The sequence below is a fragment of the Octopus sinensis genome, linkage group LG4 (assembly GCF_006345805.1).
Source record: "Octopus sinensis linkage group LG4, ASM634580v1, whole genome shotgun sequence".
NCBI classification, from domain to species: Eukaryota; Metazoa; Mollusca; class Cephalopoda; order Octopoda; family Octopodidae; genus Octopus; species Octopus sinensis.
In genome coordinates this window covers 45,181,415-45,205,904 of record NC_043000.1, presented here as the reverse complement: position 1 = coordinate 45,205,904, position 24,490 = coordinate 45,181,415, and positions in this window count along the sequence as shown.

The following is a 24,490-nucleotide window of genomic DNA, read 5'->3' as shown; positions in this document are numbered from 1 at the left end:
CCTGCATAGTCAATAGAACTTATGAGTTCATATTCACTTTGTGTACTTTCTAGTAAGTTTAATATTTCTGGGCAAAATGGAGTTTGATTGAATGATAATTAAGGTTGTAGGGTAGGCTCTGATAGGAAGATATAGACGACTATAGCTGATTAAATTTGGAGTTGTTGTTTTTGCTTACAAATCAGTCATGCATGTCTCCATGCAGAGTGAATTGCAGTCAGATGTATGTATTTAGGTATGTCAGCTTTAGGTCTTGGGGTCACATGTTAGATGCTCACAAAAAAATGTATGTAGGAAAAATGTTAGTCTGTCAACAGATTCCTTTACTTGTTGCTAGTGTTATTTAGATTTAACTTGTGTTTTTGGAAAGGGATGGCTGTTGTTCAGAGTTCAGTCAAGCAAGCAAGATTTTGTGATTAGGTGTGATTATTTAGGAGTGTCAACCTTAGGTTTTCATGTTTTAGTGTAGAAACTTGTTTATCATGTGCTTTAAGTTTCTCTAAAAGATGTCAGCAGGTGGAAAGGTTAATTGGTTAGTAGATTTCTCACCAAGAATTAATTAGTTGTTGTGTTATTTAACTATCATTTAGAAAATTTAACCTTTGTGTATCTTAATGTGATAGGGAGGTACCAAAATCGCTACTGTAATATATGGTTTTGTCTCATTGGAATACACTTTTGCTCATGTGCAAATTGGATCAAGACAAAAATAAATGAGTGATTACATGGTATATAAAATCAACAAATATACAGCCCAACTTCAATTCAATTTTTGTTGCTGACTTCTTATTTCTTTAGAATTTTTGTAGTTATTATACAATTCCTGATCATTATCTTTACAAGATTTTTTTTTCCTGCTCATAGTTTCTTTTTGTCTGCTGAAACTATTAGGAATTGTAAAATCAATAGAGTTATATAGATATGAGGTAAGATTTGGCGTTGCATTACTTGGTCCAGTCTTTTTTTTTTACATAAGACTAATTATTTTGCAAAAGCAAAAGAACACATATTTGATTGCATTGACCTTAGTTTATTACTGGCAATAAGTTGATCAATATCCATCAGTTGTAGCAAGATAAAAACCAATAAGGGCAAGATGTTAATTTAGAACATTATTAAATACAACTAAATATAATATTTTCTGTTTTTAGAATCAAGGTGCCCTAGAGTTAACCAATGGCCTTGCATTTTCAGTTTCCTTGTTTTACTAAAAGTAATAAAATTACACTAGTAACATAATACACAAAGACAGACTTGAGTTACTGTTCAATTCTTTAGTATTTCAACCAGCAAATTAAGACCTAAATATTGAAACTGACGAAATCAAGCCTAAATATTTTACTTGTTTTAAGTTCGAAATGGCCAGGTCTGTCCTCTCACTCCTATCCTATAATGTTATTTTAAAGATAAATAATCACTTTATCAAAATCTTGAAGCTGTGAAATAAAGCATGATCAGGTCAAAATAATGTCAATAAATAATCATTACATTTGACAGAGTAATTGGAAAGCTAAAGGGTTAAAAGTTCAATGTTTAAATGTTAAACAATAGTGTGCAGTTCTTTATTTTCACTATCCCAAGATCAAGTCTTACAGATAATAAGTATTATATATATATATATATATATATATATATATATATATATATATATATACGTTTATATATTTGTTTTGCAAGATTTTTGATGTAAAAGTTAATTTAAAAGATTAATGTAAAAAAATAAATGACGCTGAAGCAAAGTAACACCAAATATATAGTGCGTCTGTTTTTATTGGCTAAACTAGCAAAATGACCATTCCTAAATACAACAATATATATATATATATATATATATATATAACATAGCATAGTAACAGGAACAATGTATAATTAATGAGTGTGTTATGAGCTTTCACTGTCTCTTTCAGTCTCAACAGCATAATAATAATCCATCTTGGTATGTTTTTATGAAAATCATGTAAACATTTTGTCTATTGTGTCACTATGAGTTGTATTTAGTAACATACAATTATCGAGAAACATACAATATAATACTCTCTTTCTTTCTGTTTCCTCTCACTCTCACTCTCTCACACACATACATGAAATTAGGTTTGATTTTAGACAGTAGATATCACGACTATCCAAACTAGAATATCTTGAGTACCATTTTCACAAAGTGACTAGAAATATCTTAGGATTCTACCTAACTCAATAAGAAATAGCAAACACAAGACCAGTTTATTGCATTATTCAAACTTGAAACTATACGTGAGCAACTAATTTCAGACTGTCAATTTTCAAAATTTGATTACATTTAAAAGTTTAATAGCTTCTTCACAAATAAACATTATAATGGAAACCATTTAAAGAGGTTTGATTCGATAAGCCATTTAGTTAAAGAGTTTATAATCCTTCTCTTATTTTTCCTATAATCTATGGAAACATCTTGGTGGAAGCTTCTTTTTCAAGAATATTAAGCAAATTTTAATCCTTTGGAGTTCAACAGTCTTATACACAAAAGCGGATACATAAAAAACAGCAGAGATATTTAAATTCTGAAAAAATAATATCTGATTCAATACCATATTAACACTGGAAAAAAAATCTGTGTGTGTAAATATATGTGTGTGTGAGTGTGTGTGTGTGTATGTTTGTGAGTGTGTGTGTGTGTGTGTGTATGTGTATACGTATACATAATCACATACACACACACACACATGTACATACGTATATGACTGTGATTATGAAATTTGCTTTGCAATCAGATGGTTTTAGGCTCAATTCTCCAGCATGAAACCTAGGACAAGGATTTTTTAATGTAGCCCCAGGCTGACCTAAGTGTTGTGAATGGATTAAAACTTGAAGAAAACCATTGAATGTATGTGGTGAGCATGCACACTTGTATGTGTATGTGTGTGTGTGTGTTTCCATGTTTGTATGTTCAATTGTGTATTTTTGTGTATTTCTTCAAGTCAGTGAATGCATGGAAGCTTTTTAGATATAAGAAGAAACAAATATAGTTGTGTCTTGTACAGTGATTTTTTGGATATAAATACTCACATAGTAGATGTGTATTTTTTGAATGAATAACTAATGAAACAACTTATAGCCTGTAGAAAGCATCAATGCCAGGATTATGATCTCCAGTGTAGTTAGTCGTAGGTTTTATGCATTTATTATCCCACGGTGAGCTATATGCATTCACAGACAGAAGTTAGTGTTTATCTCACTTTAAACGATATACAATGGTCAAGAGGCATCTCAGTGATGTTGGTAAGTACTGTGGAATTGTGTTTATAAGAATGGGGAGTTTGTAATTATTCATACATACCATTATGTAAAGTGTGGTTAATAATTCAGTCAATGATTACTCTAATTCAGACCCCCTGTATTGTGCAAAAGTACAATTAATTGTATGAGAGCAAGTTGATAGTCTTTCTAAAATCTCATTAATAAGCTTCTCATTGTTTCACAAAATGCTTAGTGATTCTTTGGAGCACAATCTGCATCTCCTGGAAAAGACATTGCATGGTTGTGCATGTCTTATTATGGACAAAGTAATATCATATTTAATCTTATCTGCTTAAGGTGCCACACAAAATCAGTCAAAGATGTTGAATACCTCTTGAATTTCTAGAAGCTGGAGACATGGTTTTGGTATCAGTTCTTGAACGAATCAGCCTTTGCCCCAATGCAAACGTACAGGCCTCCCCTTGTGTGTACAGTGCTCATATATACAACATTGATACTCATACAGAGGTTCATCAATGGGCTTTTTGTTCTTTCTCTGCATGAGCATTTATTAGATTTAGTTGCATTTATGGTTCTGCTTTTGCGGTTATTAAACTGTTACCATGTTGGCCATATCTCTATTTTTGTTATTATCACTATGTGGCCACATCAAGTGATTTTCATTTTGGTTGGTATTGCTTTTCCTGACATTTTTGCTATATTATGTATTCTTTCTTTTTGTATTTGAGCTTTGTTATGGATCTTCTATAAGAATAAAGTTGTACCCTTTGATTTGCCATTTCTATATATGAAAACCTTGCAGAAATCTTGTATAAAAAGAGTTTATTTTAATGAGATACCTCGTGAAATCACCCAAGGAGACATATCTACACCGAGGGATACACCTAAATCAGTTGTATAGTATCCCACCCACAAGGGATCGATGCTAGATGGGTCGAAATAATTGTAGGGATCAATAAAGATTCTCGCGTCTTCCATCTTCTGTCTCTCTCATTAATCACACACACACACACGTCTTTTATCTTTTACTTGTTTCATTCATAAGACTATGACAATGATGGGGCACCACATTGAAGAACTTTTAGTCGAATGCACTGACTCCAGTATTTATTTTTGAAAAACCTGGTACCTATCCTACTGGTCTCTTTTGCTGAACCATTAGATCACAGAGAAGTGACCCAGCTCTGGTTGTCAAGTGTTGGAGGGGAACAAACACATAAACACACACACACACACACACACATATACACACACACTCACACTCATACACACATACATAGATATGACGGGCTTGTTTCAGTTTCCATCTACCAAATCCACTGAAAAGGTATTGGTCAGTCCACAGCTATAGTATTAGACACTTGCCCAAGCTGCATAGTACCTTGGGCATCACTCCTTTGTTAAGAATGGTGCCATAAATTACCTATCTTAGCTATTGCAGATTATCACATAGCGTAATGTTCAATCAGTTCTGTATATCTTCTTCTATATCTTCAATGCCAAATTTAATGAATTTGTTATTCCATCACAAGTTTCTCTTATCCTTTATTTTCTTTTGTCCTCCCCAACTCTCCATTTCCTTGCCTAGCCTTCTTCTGTTTTTCCACACTTGATTGGATATTTGAGGAACACCTGTGATTATTCTGGTTATCTCAGTTGATTGGCTAGAGTGAGGTGCATCTTGAAATAAAAATGTTCATGACCAAGATCTTGGAAAACCACATCTAGTATGCGAGTTCCATAACAGCATCCACTTTGCTCACACTGCAAGTTACTGACACTTTCTTACCTTTTTAAAATGAAAATTGAGAGGTGTGAATAATGTCCGTTTTGGCTTTTCCCTTTCAGGGTGATCCCAAGTGTGCAAAATATAATCTATCTTGTTACAAGTTCACATTGAACAAAGTTGAAATGTCAAGTATCAAATGAGTGCACATGTTCAAGAAAGAGACAGGAGTTAGCTACATATTAGAATACTGGAAATGTAGTGTCAACAAACACCAAATGAACGATTATGTGCTTGCGCGCACGTGTGTGTGTGTGTGTGTGTTCAATGAGTGTTGCAAATGCAACTGCTAATACTCTGCACAGGAGAAACACGTGCTGTTCATATCTGAACCAATTATTCTGTATAATTAACTGTAAAAATAAAAATAAGAATTAAAAATGAGCAGATGTACCAGTCTCTGTATTCATTGCAATTATCATATATATATACATATATATATATATATACATATATATATATATACATATATATATATATATATATATATATATATACATATATATATATATATATGTATATATATGTATATATATATATATATGTGTATATATATATGTGAGTGTGGGGGGGTGCATACAGACACACACACATTTATATACTCATATATCTATGTTGAGATATATGTATCTATATTTTACTTTTTGCCTATCAATTTTACTTACAATGTAATGATCAACCCATAGTAGACGACACCAGCTGTCACTGTCCATTGAGCATGATTGAATTCCTACCCACATGTTTCAAAAGTAGATATATTTTCTTTCCAGCCACACGTGCACCTATTCTTAATCACACAGTCATGCTTGATTATGTTGTTGAGTCAATGAATATATCTTCTTTAAACAAATGATAATATAAATGTTATAAAACTGAGCTGATGTTTACCAGAGAAATCAGGGCAGGAGCTAGAGTGAGAAAATCTAAGATGGATAGTTAATCAATTGTGTGAACAGATAATGATATTTTGGTGTTATTCACTAGACTTTAGGGAAATAAGATAAATTGTGCCATAGTCTACTAAAAGATATTACTCTCAGTGCAATAAGCAAATTTCATAGAATGGTTTTTGTCATAATTTTGCTTCACTAATTTGGACAGTAGGCACATGCATCATATCAAATCACTAAGAGAAAGTGAAATGATTCTTCTGGGTTTACTCAGCTCATTGTTCATAGTATACAATACATAAGTATTCATATAAGTTATTTAAAATGTGATACAATGGTCTTAACTGAAAATAATATCATTATCAGATAATAACCAACTGGAATTAGTTACCATGAGAAATAGTAAAGTCAGAGGAGTCATGTAACCATTTAGATGTAGTCTTGATTAGTTAGCAAGCAATACATATTAAATAGCTTACTGATCTTGTACAAATCTTATTAGAAAATCTGGTGCATTACAAATGAATAATTATTTACAGGCTTTTGAATCTAAGTGATGGTACTCATTGAGAAGTAGGATGTGATTAAAGCAAAAGCAAGAATTATTTAGTGCAGTTCTTATAGTTGTTTGAATAATTGAACAATTACAGACATGACAGGGGATAAATCATTTTAACTGATCATTAACTGATCCAACTTTATTTCAGCATTTGAAAGAATGAACCAAAAAATTTTAAATCAGGAAAAAAGAAAATACATTTTTGCAAGTGTATTTGAGAAATTCACTTACTATCCATATATATTCATATTCAGAACCCCTGCGTAGATTCTTAGACAAATGTCTTTTACTATAGTCTTGGGTTTGACCAAAGCCTTGTGATTTAGGCCTTGGGTTAGTGGGGGATCATGGTGTACCCCACTCTTTGTGATTTACTTTAATGGATATTTTCATGTAGCCCTGGGTCTAAAAAGTCAGAAAATTGATGTTGCCAGCAAAACAACTGGGATGTAAGACGTTTTGACCGCATCCACTTTTATAGCTGGGGGCAGAAAATTAGGGGCATGGAAAATTCAAACAGCACTAATTTTACAACTGATAGCTAAAATATTTCAAATGACCACTTAAAATGATTGCTTCATCAAGATCTATAAGTTCATGTAAATGGTAAGCAAATTTATTCTGTAAAAAGGTCACCAGAGGTCAAAAGGTCATGAACTTTGACCTTTACCAAAATATCTCACATTCACAAGTTTTATTTATCATCAAGACAATATAACGTTTTTTTTATTGAAAATTAATCAAAACAAAGGTTTGCATGTACTTTTGATACCAGAAGTAATAAGAACTTGAAAAGAAGTAGTGTTTACTCTGTGGAATGTGAGATACTTCTGCACTTTTACATACTGTTTTGTATGTATTGCTGAATAAGTAGAATAGAAGTAGGGAAAAATCTAGCAAGGGGTACTTTAGAATCTTTCCTTGAATTATTGCAAATTACCACAAAAGGTGATATTTGAGCTGATCTATAAAATGAACCCTCAAATTATGCAAATATTTTCATCAAAGGTTGTTGAAGTCAAAAGTAAACAAAAGTTGACCCTTCCCACACCATAACAGTTTGTTATACATGGCTGTTATGAAATGTGCCATATAATTTTAATATTGAAAAAATGCCCGCTTGTATAATACTTTCTCTCTCAGGTTTAAACAAAATCCATTTCAAGTATTGTGGCAGTTACCTTCCTTCCTGGTAGGTATATACATAGAATTAAAACAATGGATGTATGAGCTTGCTTTATAGTTGAGTTAAAAATCTCAGTTGAATGCCCTTTGGATCATCAAAATTTGAATTTGAATCTCTGCAATGAGTCCTGAGCTTCTCAGCCATTATTAAGATTTTGCTGTGTCTATTTCTTTTCTGTTCAGTTTAACCCATCATCATCATCATCATCATCATCATCATCACCATCATTTTTATCATTATTATTATTATTATTATTATTATTATTATTATTATTATTATTGTTATTATTATTATCATTATTATTATTATTATTATTATTATTATTATTATTATTATTATTATTATTACTATTACTATTACTATTATTATTATTATTATTATTATTATTATTATCATTATTAAGATTACTGTTAGATTGGCTGATTATATAGCTCTGCTAATAAACTATCTAGTGGTATAAGTTACAGATCCTTATGTTCTAGTTTCCAATCCTGCTGAAATCATCCATTTCTCTTACCCTTCAGAGCTGAATAAAAAAAAAAGTACTGCTTATGTACTGGAGCCAATTTTATTTGTTAGAGGCAACAATTAAATTTCCTGATTTCTGTAGGGTTTTTTTTCCTGTCCTTTCACAATAAAGCACAGATTTGTTTCATTTTTGTGATTTTCTATTGCCCTAAGAATATTCCACATATGTCTGCAGTTCCTAGTAATTTTTGGTATATAAGTTCTGGTGTTTTACATATATATTCTTGCATCTTTTCTAATTACTCCCAAGGCAGCTATTACTCTGGTAATGATTTTGTTTAACAACCCCCTCATTCAGGATATCTTTACATTCTGATCTATATATTTGAATTGTTTCTCCCTTTTATGTATCTATATATTTTTGTATGTTAGAAATATCACACACATTGCTGATTCTTTTACTGATTTCTGTTATTGATTCCAGTATATATTTGAGTGTGGTTCTTTTTTTTTTACTGATATCTAGTGCCAAATCATTAAGTTTAGCTTTTTTAACATCAGTTGCTGTTTATTTTTATTTCTATTTTCTTTTGTTTCTTGGGATAAACCTTAATACAGGCACAAAAACATACATATGCACACACATGCGTTTGTGTGTGTGTGTGTGTGTGTGTGTGATGGCGTATAGCCATTGTTTTATTATTTTACTTATGTAGTGTGGGAATTGTTTGGCAGTGATGTTGTACAATTAGAAATCAAGCATTTCCTGATCAGCCTTAAGTCCAGACCAGAGCTTTCGAACCATAGTTGATTTAGTCCTTTCAGTCAAGTCTTGTAGTATACAGTATTTGACATGGGTGTATTTATGCCTCCATTTTACTGAATCTAATTATGATGGTATTTTAATTAATTTGATTCTTTGCATAGCTTTGGTATATTTGTCTAATTGTAGATTTAATTTGATAATACATCTAGTCATAATACATCACTCCAGGCGCAGGAGTGGCTGTGTGGTAAGTAGCTTGCTAACCAACCACATGGTTCCGGGTTCAGTCCCACTGCGTGGCATCTTGGGCAAGTGTCTTCTGCTATAGCCCCGGGCCGACCGATGCCTTGTGAGTGGATTTGGTAGACAGAAACTGAAAGAAGCCTGTTGTATATATGTATATATATATGTGTGTGTGTGTGTGTTTGTGTGTCTGTGTTTGTCCCCCTAGCATTGCTTGACAACCGATGCTGGTGTGTTTACGTCCCCGTCACTTAGCGGTTCGACAAAAGAGACCGATAGAATAAGTACTGGGCTTACAAAGAATAAGTCCCTGGGTCGATTTGCTTGACTAAAGGCGGTACTCCAGCATGGCCGCAGTCAAATGACTGAAACAAGTAAAAAAGTAAAAGAGAGTAAAGAAACTAGTCAATACTGTGATTTTTACATTCAATTTTTGTCATATTTATATTGGTTGTTGGAGCTACCTCAGACAGTATTTTTATGGGTAGCTGCTCTATTGGATGTCACTGCTTTTTGTTGCTACATACGACTTGAGGGATATGTATACCTATTCTAAAATCCAGTATACACATGTTATACTGCTATTTTATACTCATTTATATTACTGAGCTGTATAGCAGAAATGATGGACCACATTATATGATGTCTTGTATACTCCTGTTTCTTCTAAGTTTAACACATGACCGTTGCTTTTTCCTTCCAGCTAAACATTTTAGTACTTTAGAAAATTACTATTTGTAAATCTCACAATGAGAGATATTCAGCAATAGTACTTTAGAGTAAAGATTATTTGCCAACAAAACATGGCAGTCCTGGTTTAGGATGAATGTTGCTGTAATTTAGCCCCAGGAGACATCGTCTCCAGCTGGCTATATGACATGATGTGTGTCCATATATTTTTAAACGAGGGAATCTAGCACCCCAACTCAGCTCAAGACAATATTTGTGTATCGTGCTTTCCAGGTTATTTCCCTTCATCAGCACAGAATAATTGTTCAGCGAGGTTTGGCACTGCCAAAATCCCATTCGAAATGTATAGTTTTCAAAGTGACAACTAGCCACTGATCTATAAATTAGAAAATTACTATTTGTAAATCTTACAATAAGAGATATTCAGCAACAGTACTTTGGAGTAAAGATTACAACAACATTTGCCCTAAACCAAGACTGCCATGTTATGTTGGCAACTAATCTTTACTCCAAAGTAGTGTTGCTGAATATCTCTCAATATGAGGACACAGATTGTGTCATATAGCGAGCTGGAGACGATGTCTCCTGGGGCTAAATCACAGCAACATTCGTCCTAAACCAGGACTGCCATGTTAGGTTGGCAAATAATCTTTACTCCATTTAAGTACTTGTCAAGTATTGAGGATGACTAAATCAACTGTTTTTTCCACAAAAAAAACCCAAACAAACAAAATCCCCTAGCCTTGAATCTACACTGGCCAAAATAAGTTTAAGACCAATGATGACAGTTCTATTCCTTCATTAATATATCTTCAATAAAACCATCTAAAATTATTTTACTTTTTACAGTTTATGTAGAATTTGTTCCTCTCTCGAATGATATTGGTATTATATAACTTTCAACAATTTGAATAATTTAAATGTGCAATTAATTCAAATGATTAGAAAGTGTTGACAAAATAAGTTTAAGTTTAAAATCATACCAAAATTATGCAAATTGATAAACCAAATGGTTTGTCATATGGTTGGTCGTACTGCACTGTTCTGTTTAATAATTGAGCAGTGTTACATATTAATTTGCTATGGAAAAGCGTTGTAGTATCAGCCTAATTACTAGATCAAAGATAGCGGTGCTTCATCAGTAATATGTATCCTTCTTGAACATTAGCAATCGATTAGGATACAGCAAAACGGCTTGTGTTCAAGTACAGAAGCTTTACCAAGCCACTGGCCAATGCAAAGATTAGCAAAGAATGGGTGATCTGAGAAAAACAACAGTACAGATGGATCGGCAAATTCATAGGCTCTCTGGAAGTAATGAAATGCTAACAACGTGGACATTTGTAAGCAATTATCTGATGAAACTGACATCAGCTTTATCCCACAAACTGTCAGAAACCGCCTAAAAAGAATTTGGACTGTTCAGCTGGATCGCTCAAAAGAAGCTGATAATTTCTGAGACAAACTGGCAGAACCAGACCAAGTTTACTAAAAACCATATCCTTTTCTACTCTAGTGGGAGGGGGCAGTCGATTAGATCGACCACAGTACACAACTGGTACTTAATTTAGCGACCACAAAAGGATGAAAGGCAAAGTCGACCTCAGCGGAATTTGAACTCAGAATGTAAAGACAGACAAAATAGCACTAAGCATTTTGCTCGCATGCTAACATTTCTGCCAGCTCACTGCCTTCTAAAAGCCATATTGGATGGACGGCCAAAGACTGTTCAAAAGTTCTTTAGAGTGATTGCGCATTAAATTTATTCAAATTGTAGAAAGATATATAATGCCTGCATCATTCAAAAAAGGAAAAAATTCTACATAAACTGTAAAAAGTAAAATAATTTTATATGCTTTTGTTAAGAATAAATTAATGAAGGAATAGAACTGTCATCGTCGGTCTGAAACTGAATTTGGCCAGTGTAAGTTAGTATAATAGTATAATAGTATAATTATTATTTCAATGGAAAATATGAAGGTGACAAGCTGGAAGGATCATTAGCATACCAGACAAGATGCTTTTGATGCATTTCTTTTGGCTTTAGGATGCGAGTTCAAATTCTACTGAGGTCAACTTTGGGGCTGATGAAATAAGTACCAACTGAGAATTGGGGGTCAATATAATCAACAAGTCTCCTTCCGTATAATCTCTGGCATTGTTTAGCAGTGATGTTGTACAATTAAAAATCAAGCATTTCCTGTCCAGCCTTTAGTCCAGACCAGAGCTTTCGAACCATAGTTGATTTAGTCCTTTCAGTCAAGTCTTGTAGTATACAGTATTTGACATGGGTGTATTTATGCCTCCATTTTACTGAATCTAATTATGATGGTATTTTAATTAATTTGACTCTTTACAATGCAAAGTTGGAAAAATATAAGATTATTTAGTAGTGTCCCTTTATGATCTAAATAGAATCTTCCACCACTGTAAATTTACATATCAATCTTCAAATGCAGACAAATACCAATCAAGCACTTAGCTCAAATTTTTCTTTCCCTAACATCTGTGAGCTTGTGTTACCTTTAGAAAGCATTATCATTATTATCATTGATTTCTCCAACTGCTATTATTTTAGAATTTCACCACTATTAGCACCTATTTATCTGTCTCATGAAGCATGATGTTATTATAATTATTCAAGTTACACTCTATTTTCTTTAAAAGTGGTTGTTATTGTTGTCACTGTTGTTGAAGAGTCGTTGGAATAAGTTTATTCATTGTTTTCATATTTTGAAAATCCATTAGTATATATAATATTACAAAGAATGCATTACCGGTTGTTTAACATTCTAGGCTTCAATTATAATAGATTTTATATGGCCTCGTGGCAAATATTCTATAGCTTTACTCAAATCCCGAGCATTTCCTTTATTTAGATTTAAAAAATTACATAAACTTTTATATAAAATCTATTTTGTTTTCTTGTGTACTGTACATTTAGGATTTCTGTTTATATATTGTCAATTTCTTATTTCTTTATTTGCTTGTTTGTGTATACCAAATTTACATAGAAATTTATTAATATAATAGATAAAAGGAAATTTTGTTAGACAATTAATGTATCTAGCTATAATCAAGCATTTAGAAACATTTCTACAGATGATGGTGATGAATTTACAGAAACCATAGAGCATCAAAGTGTTTTAAGGTATGTAGTTTCATACATCTACATTTTAAGTTCAAATCCCATTGAGGTTAATTTGTCTTTTATCCCCCTATTAACCACTAAACTGATCATAACATTTGATTAAGTAATATGTAACTGTCACTCTTATTACACCAAAATCACCAGAACCATGAATAAAACATATATAAAATAACAGAAACAAACAATAATAAATACTAAAGCAACTCGTTCATTATCATAACGGACCAGTTGTCTATTGTACAATGTTGAGTTGAAAAGGAAAGTAACATTTATATTTCCCATTAGAAAACATTACAGTAATTATTTAGTTGTTGAAAAATTAATAAATATAATAAAGTGGTTGATTGTCAGTGGTAAAATACATGAAACCAAGTTTCTAAATACTCTTGATAGATTAATTAAAGCACGAAGTTATAAACTTAAAGAATAAAAGTTATAATATTTAAATTTGCACAAGAATTTAATAACGACCTGATACATATGTATGTGAGTGTGTGTGGGTGAGATTCGTATAATATATGCAATGGTTCTAATTGCTAATAAGCCACCCTTTTCATATGTTGTTTACACTTTTACCAATCAGCACATATTTTCAACGGTTTTGACACAGGTAATTAAGTTTAACTCTAGGCATTATGAGGATTAAGATGGTCTACATCAAAATCCAAAATTGCAATCTGATTATGTACGCTGGGGAGTTACCTTCTTTTGTCAATCATTAAGCTCAGTGCTTTTGTGGTTTAGGAGATGTTTTAACTCTTATTTTTAGTAAAGTGCTCATCAGCACCATCTGTCAGTTTTGTGACTTCTATTCAGCTATGCTAGAAAGAAGAGTCAACTCTCCAAAGCTACATATTTCTCCCTATATACAAAACACACATGGTTAATGTAGTGAATATCAGAAAAAATAGCCCCCAGTATCAATTGATTTCATCTTTTTTGCCAAGCACTTAGGATCATCAGTTGAGCTTACTTCGTACAGGTATCTTTTCAAAATATATACACTATACCATTCTGTTCATTTGAATACCCACCATGACATTCGAAAATGAACAATAGTGGGTAAGTAAAATTTAGAAAATAAGATATCATTATTTTTTTAAATGACAATGATAAAGTGGCCAGCAGGTTTAACCAGTATAGGTAAATATACATAAACATTTAGAGGTATAAAAAATACATACCTAGAAAGAAGAGTCAACTCTCCAAAGCCACATATTTCTCACTATAAACAAAACATGCATGGTTAATGTAGTGAACATAGTAAAAAAATAGCCCTTACCTTTGCAAAAAACATGAAGAAAAGAACAGTCATCTTGGTATCAACTGATTTCAACTTTAGTGCATGTATCTGTGTGTGTGTGTGTGTGTGTGTATATATATAGATATATATACACACATATATGTATAAGTATATATACAAAAAGATCCCCTTTGGTCATGAATGAGCATGGGACTGCACCAAGAAAGATACCCTCCAAGGCACATGTCTAGGGATGTTTGCTTGTGGAAGACCAGCAGTCACTCATGCATACCAGCCTCTCCTTTCCATGCCACTGGTGTTATCCAAGGAAAATGCAAAGGTCGATGCAGCTTGGTACTAATGATGTCACAACTCATTTCTCAAGCTGATTGAACTGTTGTTATTGTGAAATAACAACACAACACACAGCCTGGTCTCGGAACCAAACTCACTACCTCATGATTGTGAGCCCAATGCTCTAACCACTGAGCCATATATATATATATCATCATCATCATCATCATCATCATCATCATCATCATCATTATCATCATCATCATTTAACGTCTGTTTTCCATGCTGACATGGGTTAAGATGGTTTACCTGAGACTGGTAATCTGGAGGACTGCACCAGGTTCCAGTCTTATTTGGCATGATTTCTACGACCGTTCCTAATGCCAGCCACTCCGAGAGAATAATGGGTGGGTTTTACATGCCACTGGTACAGGTGCCATTTACATGACACCAGCCAAGGCCATGAGTATGATTTCTCAAGCACAGCATATCATCAATGGTCTCAGTGACTTATCATCACCTCCTTGAGGTCCAACATTCGAAGATCATGCTTCCATCAATGACTACAATTATGATTTCACAGGTGCAATTCACATGACATTGACAATGGCCACAACTATGACTTAACTTGGCTTGATGAGTCTTCTGAAGCACAGCATATCGCCAAAGGCCTTAGTCACTTGTCATCACCTCTATTAGGCCCAACCTTTGAAGATCATGCTTCTCCATCTCGTTCCATGTATTCTTGGGTCTACCTCTTCCATAGGTTCCCTCTATGGTTAGAGATCAGCTCTTCTCTACACAGTTATCCTCGTCTATAGGCATCATATGACCATACAAGGGCATTCATCTCTCTTGCACATCATATCTGATGCCACTTAGGTCCAGTTTTAATCTCAAGACATTTATGCCCTGTCATACATGCACATTGATATTGCACATCTAGTGAAGGCTCATTCCATGAAATGGCATTCCTCTTCTTTAAAGTCTAAGAATTTCAAGAGCCAGCAATAGGTATAGGAAATCATGGTGACTGCTTTTGGGGAGAAGATAATAACATTATTCTAGAATGTCTTCTAGAATGTCACTGTAATATGAATAGTGAGTGATACATTAAGACAGAGGAAAAGCTTAGAGGAGTTAGTTATTAGAAGAGACCAAACAATCACTTCAAAATTATCCACACACATCTTAACAATGCATGACACCACATATCTTGGTAACAAATCAAGCAACTGTAAAACTGGACTAATCATTGGTATCCCATCTACCATTCATTCCAGATACGATGTTCACTGACTTCTGTCTATCCAATCCAATAAAGGACAGTTCTGGGACACAGCATTTTGATGACACAGACAAATGGAAGTGGTTGTGAAATAGTGGATACTACAATGCACACCTGAATTTTTCCAAAGAGGATTCAAGATTTAAATTTAACGACAGTCCAAATGCATCACTTGCAATAGCAACTATGTTGAAAAATACCTTTGTACACAGGAAGAATTATTTGACCAACAAGTGCAATTTGAACAACATAAAAAAGTTCTGTTTACTTTAGCATTACTTAGTATATATCTCTTGAAACGTTTCTCTTTTATTTTCTACTTACTAACAGACGTCTATACCACTTCAGGCCAAAGTGGTACTATAAATAAATGTAGCAACTTAGCAAATATTCACTTCCAAAAGTTTATATTTATAGATTTGAATGCTACCGTAATTCTTTCAGAGAAATTGTAAGAATTTTCAATTCCAACATTAATAAAATAAAAGATTCAAGTTGAATATGTAAAAGTTGTGTTACATATATGTTTTTGAATTAAAGTTATATGAGTGTTACATGTGTGGAGTAAAAAGGAAAATATTGCTGAGATAAAAGCAAGTGAAATCAACATATGTGACTTGGTGAAGAGATACATCAATTTGGTAGTTCAGTCAAGTAAAATATGTCTCATGCTAAGATCAGGTGAGTGAGAATGGAATAGCAATTTTTGCTTTGACTGAACTCTGTGTGAAGGAAGAGGCAAGAATAGCTTGCTCCAGCTGAATTTGTCAAAGAAAGAGATAGAAATAACTTTTACTTCTGCTTATGTAACCTATGATTTGTGATAGACAGTTTGAATGCTCCAATGAACTGATGACAACTAGTGAACAACCAAAACTTCCTTTGGTTGCATGAGGGTTGCTATGTGTTAAGTAACTTTTTTTGTTAAAGTTTTGGCCTTCTTAAGAAATAAAATATATTGAGTCAAAACAACAAAACTACAAAATAAATTAATGGTTTTCTTTGTCAGAGGGAGTCAATTCAGTACAAAGCTCCATCGCCATCACAACTGGAACCCCACCACCAGTATAGAAAAAAGTAAAGTTTGTTAGAATGTCATGAAGAGAAAAAAAAATGTATTCTATACAATATTAGAAGGAAGTCTGAAAATATATATTAAAAATGGAAGATAATTAACACAAATGGAATTAAGTAAAAATAAGAAATAAGATACAAAAACTAGAAGAAAATGGAAAGAGAGTGATGTGATAAAAATGAAATCAGTTGTGACATTAAAAAGAGAGAAAAAAGATTAATAATGTAGGATATGACATGCTAGAATATTGCTCACATCATTTATTAAGTGTACCAATATATTTGGCTTTTGTTTTTTTTACTGACTGTTTATTCAAATTAATTTTGTCATGTGCATATGGAGATTATTACTTTGAAACTAAGAACCTTTTTGTTAGTTCAGCAGAGACAAATTATCTGGTTTAGTTTCATCCTTCAATGAGATTAAATGCTGTTATGGTTTTAGATCATTATTTCCAGTTCACAGTTGTTGAAGGCAGTACCCTGTGCAATAAACTGTAGATATTTTCTCTTACTGCTTAGAGTGACTGAGTTTATTTTGCTCAGTCTCCAATTTGTTAATTTTCAAAATGTGGAGGTTGTTCTCACCATGCTTTATAAAACTATTTTTCCTTTATATTTTAAGGTCTTGTATATTTTTCATTGTTCCAGATAACATGATCATCTGTTGTATGCAAATTATGGATTTACTTTTTCTCCAAATTCAGCCACACTTTGATCTAAATTGTTTAGAACATATCCTGTAACACACACAGTAATGGAATAAGGGGGATAAACCTGAAAGTGTATGTTAAACACTTTATTTTCAGTTAACCTGAATGGTCTTTAAATGTCATCTTTCTACTGTACTCATAAAGATATCATGTAGGCAGCTCAGTATGCTTTATTATAACAGAGCATGTTTTTAACTTGTAGTCTCGAGCAATGGTATCATGTTGATTGCGATGTAATTAAGTTATTGCATTTACTTATCGATTTTCCTCCACCTAGATTTTGAGGATATATTTTTCTTGAGACTTTGTAGACTGATACAATTCTTTATAACCATTATTCTAAATATATTCTTTATTTGTGGCCACTTTTTGTATTGCACTTTATTTTAGACAACTTTGGTTACTCTACAAAGAAGGAAGCTTCTTATGCAAGTAAGTACAAAGTGATAAAGTGGTGAGATTGTTTTGTTATAGTTAAGATGATTCTAAGGAATTGTAAACATGTGAGTGAGTTACAGTGTACATGTGTAATAAGAGTGTATAGAGATATTCCCACTCATGCCATGGATGTGCATGTCTCTTCAGTATACAAGTATGCATTTGATTCTACATGTATGCGTGTCTGTATGCTACGTGCAAACATGTGATATTGGATATATTTTTATTCAAAGATACTCACATGAAGAATTTTTGGATGGTTTGCAAATTTTAATTGTACTACTTAACAATTGGATTAAATGGATGTGAGACACTTTACTTTGTTCCTTCTTGGAGAAACATGGCATTTTCTGGCTTTTATGCAAATATGATGGTATAAAGCCAAGTTCAATCATAATAATAGGTACAAATGAAAATCTCTAATTTGGATACAAAGAACTATAACATCCATATTAATTTTCCATATATATTCTCTTTTTCTATAACTTTTGGTGAGACATTCACATCCATTCAGTAACTGAGCTCTACAACAGTGCATGATTATTATTCCTTATTATACTGAACAAAGCACTGGATTTCTTTTATTTGGACATTTTCTGAGTATGTCTTTTATATTTCCTGCTTTTGTCATGCATTTCATATGACTGTGTGGAAACTTCTTCCTGTAGAAAACATTGAATATAGCTTTGCCAGTAATATCATGTCCCAGATGAAGGTAATAGCTTTTCAGCATTTCCGGACAGCTGCAAATGATGTAGGTGATATCTTCCATACTGTTAAGCAACAATCAACATTTCTTATCTCAATATTCTTTAAACTGCAAGATATTTTTCTTGCTCACTTGTTGCACCTGGAGGCAAGAGAGATTTCCCATAAAATTTGAAGTCCCTCTAAGGCTAGTAAGCTTGATACAATTAATTTCCTGTTTAAACTCATACACTTTAACAACTCCCAGAAAAAACATGAAAAAGAGAACATTACAGAGGGTCAGTGATCTTGGAAAAAAGATTGAACATATTGGTTAGTTTGGAGCTGATAGTACTAAATGAACCATGAATCATAAAAGATGGAAAAACAAATAGGTTAGGAGTGACTGAGTGATGGAAGTATGAGATTAGCCAGCTTCCAGGAACAGAGACCTTTTCAATAGTAACAGAAAAGAGACATACAAGACAGAAAGCTTGTAGGGTGGAGACTGGAGTGTATCTGTTAGCAATTAACCCTTTTGTTACTGTATTTATTTTGAGATGCTCTGTGTTTCTTTCAATTACTTTAAGTATAACAAAGAGTTTAGTAAAATAACTTAGTTATCATTCAGCTAGTGTTAGGAACATAAATTGTGACTAAGGTTCAGTGGAAGATTTTAATTCAAATCTTATGACAACAAGACATTTGTATTCAGAGCCAGAGCTGATGTCCCCTGGGTTGGTGACGAAAGGGTTAAACACCACTTAGTCAAGTAACCATTCTCTGGATATGATCTGGTATGTCTGTATGCATAACAGCAATAGTATCCCAGATGTGAAAGGAATACTCCATGGTGGGCCACTGTTGTGCCTTGTAAAATGTCAGTAGTTGTTGAGGGCTAAAATATTTTCTATTCTCGAAAAGGAGGGCCAGTCTTCAAACTATACTAAGGGTATGCTTTAACCTGCATAAATTCTCTGTGTTAGTGAGACCTAGCATTTAGAGTGACTGTAAGGGATCCAGTTGAGTACCAGTAATGGTTAGTGAAATGTAGTGGTGCTTTATTGATATGAGTAGTTTTGGGTCTTTTTTACTGTTCCAAGAAACAAGGTATGTATGACCCTGTTGAAAGAGGTTTTCAAGGTTCCCAATGCAGATTTAGTGAGTGATGTATCAACCACATGTAGATGAGATGGTACTTGATTAGGGAAAGCTGAGGAAGAATAAAGGGTTGTGTTATCTACATAAGAGTGGTCATTGCTGAATGTGGCCACAAGTATGTCATTGATGCATAGTAGGAAGAGAGTGAAGGACAAAACCAAATTCTAGAGAATACCATGGTTGATGAGTCAATATATATCTGAATGATATGATCAATTAGGATGTGCACCTATGCATAATTTTCTTCTTATATGATGAGTGTTCCTCTTCTAAGTGTCCATTTAAGAAGGTTAATCTATCTGCCTATAAGTCACACAGACAGGCTACACACTCAAGTGTGTAGCTAACTTCATAAACAGACCGTTTTTCTTATTTTGCAGTCTCAAAGAACACTATCAGTTTGACAGTATTTGAATTTAGTTAAAAAGAAGTATGTGAAGTCATTCACCCACACTTGGTGACAAAGAGGTCAGAGGCTTCAGTTTTAGTTTTTATGTAATCTACATATGGTATCACCAGGCATTTCCAGTCTTTTATGTATAAAAGTTTTTTTATTAGGAATTTCTTGATCCTGTATTGCATGGATGTAACATGATGTAAGATGTTATAATCTTGTCAGTATTTCATGCAAGGCTTGTAGCGAGGTTAATTTCCTCTGTGACTTTTTTAAATTCCAAATGCCCATGAATAACTATTTTAGTTTTATATTTTGTTACAGAGTAGAATATCCCCAAGTTTCAAAGAAGGAAGAGATCTGTATTCTTCTTTACATTTATTAGATATTCTGATTCCTGTGCTCATATTTGGATAAGTGTGCATGCATATGAACAAATGTGCATGTATATTTATCTATATATGTATCTATGTTATTAACTGATGGTGACAGGGTGTTGATTTTTGTAATTTTTATTTTCATTCTGCCACATCTTGGGTGAAAGGTCAATAAATTATCCATCAGTGTTTACTTACTCTAGTAATCAATATAATTAGCTATACTCCCAACTTTCATTATAAAAATGGCCTTATGTCTAAGAAGGAAATCAATGTATTAAAAATATAAGTATTAAAAATTAAAAACATAAGTAAATACTAAAAGTTTTTATCTGGCTTTTATATTGACAGCATGAAGGCTAGACAAGATAAACCATCTGCATTTGTTAACAAAAACATTTTGCAAAAGATATCAAAATTACCTTAAAACATTCTGCAACATTGTACAGCAAGAAATCAGAGTACATTTTCCTTATTTTTATATGTTACATTCTGTTTTTATGTACCAAACTTAATTAAGTAACAATCACAAAATAAAGTAAATAAAACTAAAAGAAGTGCTATCTGGGTAAAATTTACCATTTTTTTTCTTTTACATTCTCATCAATCAAATCTTCATCATAATCTCTCAGCTATTTTGGCAAAATATTTATTCTGAATTTCAGCACCATTTTTTTTTATCTCCTCTACTTATTTTTAGTTTTTAAATTCACCTTCTCATTTGATCTATTTCCAATCAACGCAACTGTGTTTTTCATATATATATATATATACACACAAATATATATACATATATATATATATATATATATACAAATATATATATATACATATATATATATATATATTATATATATATATACACGCACACACAAAAATATATATATACAAATATTTATATATATAGGTATGTATTTATGCATAATATATATATATGTATGTATGTATGTATGTATGATGTATGTATGTATGTATGTATGTATGTATGTATGCATGCATGAATGTATGTATGCATGTATGCATGTATGCATGTATGTATGCACATATGTATGTATAATTTCCAAATTAAACCAAAGATAAACTCCAATAAACCTTCAATCATCCTTCTGCCTAGTTGTGATGATTTTTCCCATTAAGCAAAAACAAACAACCAATGAAAACACAATGAAAAGTAAACAAACAACAACAACAAAAAGCTATCGGTCAATATTGTATTACAAGAATTAACTAGCTTTTCTCTCCCCACTACCACGAACTCCCCACTCACCCCTTTTTTTAGTCTATTCAGAAAATAATACCTCTATGCTTGCCACAATCTATCAGTTGCAAGCCAAGTACGATCGTTCTTTTTTACTTTGTTTTTGCACTTGCTATTGTTTTCTATTTATCTTGGTTAAGTATCATACATAAGCAAAGAAAAAAAAAACAGAAAGTAACAAAATAAACAAAAACAAACAAAAAACTAGCAACAAATAAACAATGGTAGTATATGAGATAAAACATTTCAACAGCAGGAATTTCCATGAGTTTTTGTTCTTCTAAGTTTCAAACTAAACTGATGAATGAAAGCTCATTATAATTTGCTATCAGTTTATTATAATTTAAAGAATGAAAGGAAGTTCTGTATATTTGCGTGTATATATGCATGCATGTCTGCATGTGATTTTGTGTGTGAGTTTATATGTTTATATATGAGTGCTTATACATGTGTATGAATATTTTGCAAAAGTAAAACTAATATTACTTGTTAAACAATATTATAATGGAGAGTAATTAAATTTTCTTCACAGATGCTGTATTAAAATTTAATTTTAAGGGTGTATTAACTATTACTAAAATTTCTTCAACTACTACTAATTATTTCGGTAAACATTAAAAAGAAGAAGCTAAATCAGTCTATTATTACTCAATCAGAAATTTAGTTTGTTACGCATCTGTTTTTCTGTATTTTACATCCTAGAAAATCTGTTAACATTATTTTATCATCATTCTATACTAAAACTTTCTTTGCATATAATTTTACAAGCTGCTAGAGTCAGTGTTCTAATGAACAAATAAGACTTGTTGATTACAAACTTTGTTGACTAGATCTTGATACTGACTCCAACTTGTATACTTGATTAACAAACTTATCAACCCAAACCATGGGTATAGAAAGAAGAGAACCTAAGAAAACTAGAAAGAAATGAAGCGAGTCTCCTCCATTCAAAGTGAAATGGTATTGTGCATGAATGTCATCATACAAATATACTGAGACAAAAATTTGGTATAAGGGAACTAGATGTTGCGTTCAATAAAGAGGACTGCACTGTGATGGACATGTGATGTGTGTGTGTATGAAGACAACTGTATGATGAAATTCTGGTTACTAAATGTGGATGGAGGTTACTGAAAATAGAGACTCAGGAAGACATGGGGCAAAATTATGAATGTTGATCTTAGAGCCTTGAACATATCAGAGGAAATGGAAAAGGGCTGGGATAATTGGCAATATCAGTTTTTGAGAAGACCTCCATGAAACTAAGTTCTTTCTAGAAGCATTGTGTGTGTGTGTGTGTGTGTGTGTGTGTGTGTGTGTGTGTGTGTGTGTGTTGTGTGTGTGTGTGTTGTGTGTGTGTGTGTGCATGCGTAAGTATGTGCCAGAGGCTGCTGGGTCCAATTTCTCATTCAAGACACCCCACCACTTTTCTTCTTTAACTGCAACTCTTCCTTGACACTACCAAATTTTCTCAAACCCAGAACTGTTTCCCTCGATACATATCCCTCAAACTTAATACTAGTCTCTCTCACTACACTTTACATTAACCCATTTATCCTTGAAGTCATTCATTCCATACACTATGTATGCCTCTTTCTCCTTTCTCAGACTCTCACAAGCTACCCAACCTCTCATCCATCTTTCTCTTTCTCTTCCAAACTTCACATAGCTTCTGTATCATCATTATTATTCTGCTATTCTTCACCCTCATACATCATTGGTCATCTCCAAACTTTATGCTCCATTCACTACATCCACCCCTCAAGCCAATCATATCTCTACAATTGTCACTCTACATTCTTCCCTATATTCCCAAGCTATCATCCACTCAACAATTGTTTGTTATATTTTATTTTAACCTCCTCAGTCATTTCCTCACTCATCTCTCGGTGCTCCACCCTGACCACCCTCACCATTACTTCTAAAACTGAAACTGCCATGTAGCACTTCTACAGCAAAAAAAACTTGTTCTTTCTCATGCTTTAATCTCTCATCTACTAGAATACAGTCGCCTCCCTAAGGGATTATAAACTTACAAGCTACATAGCAATCTGTCTAGTGCTGGTGGCACAAAACAAAAAAAAAAACAGTAAATGCTGCAAGGTTGTTGGTGTTAGGATGAATATCCAGCCATAGAAAATATATAAAAGTAGATGGTTTAAACATGATGCAGTCCTTGGGTCAGTCAGACCTTGTCAAATCATCTTACCTATTCCAGCATGGAATATGGATGCTACACAATTATATCTACCCATCTATCTATCTATCTATCTATCTATCTATCTATCTATCTATCTATCTATCTATCTATCTATCTATCTATCTATCTATCTATCTATCTATCTATCTATCTATCTATATATATATATATATATATGTATATATATATATATATATATATATATATATATATATAATATATATATATATATATACCACTTTCTCTCCCTCTCTCTCTCCCTCTCTCCATATATATATTTATATGATGGACTCCCCTGTCAAAGATGATGTATAAGCATTCAGCTTTTTGTCAAACAACCTGCATAAATGATTTGTTTATTGTGATGAAATATTTGTATCGCTCATTACC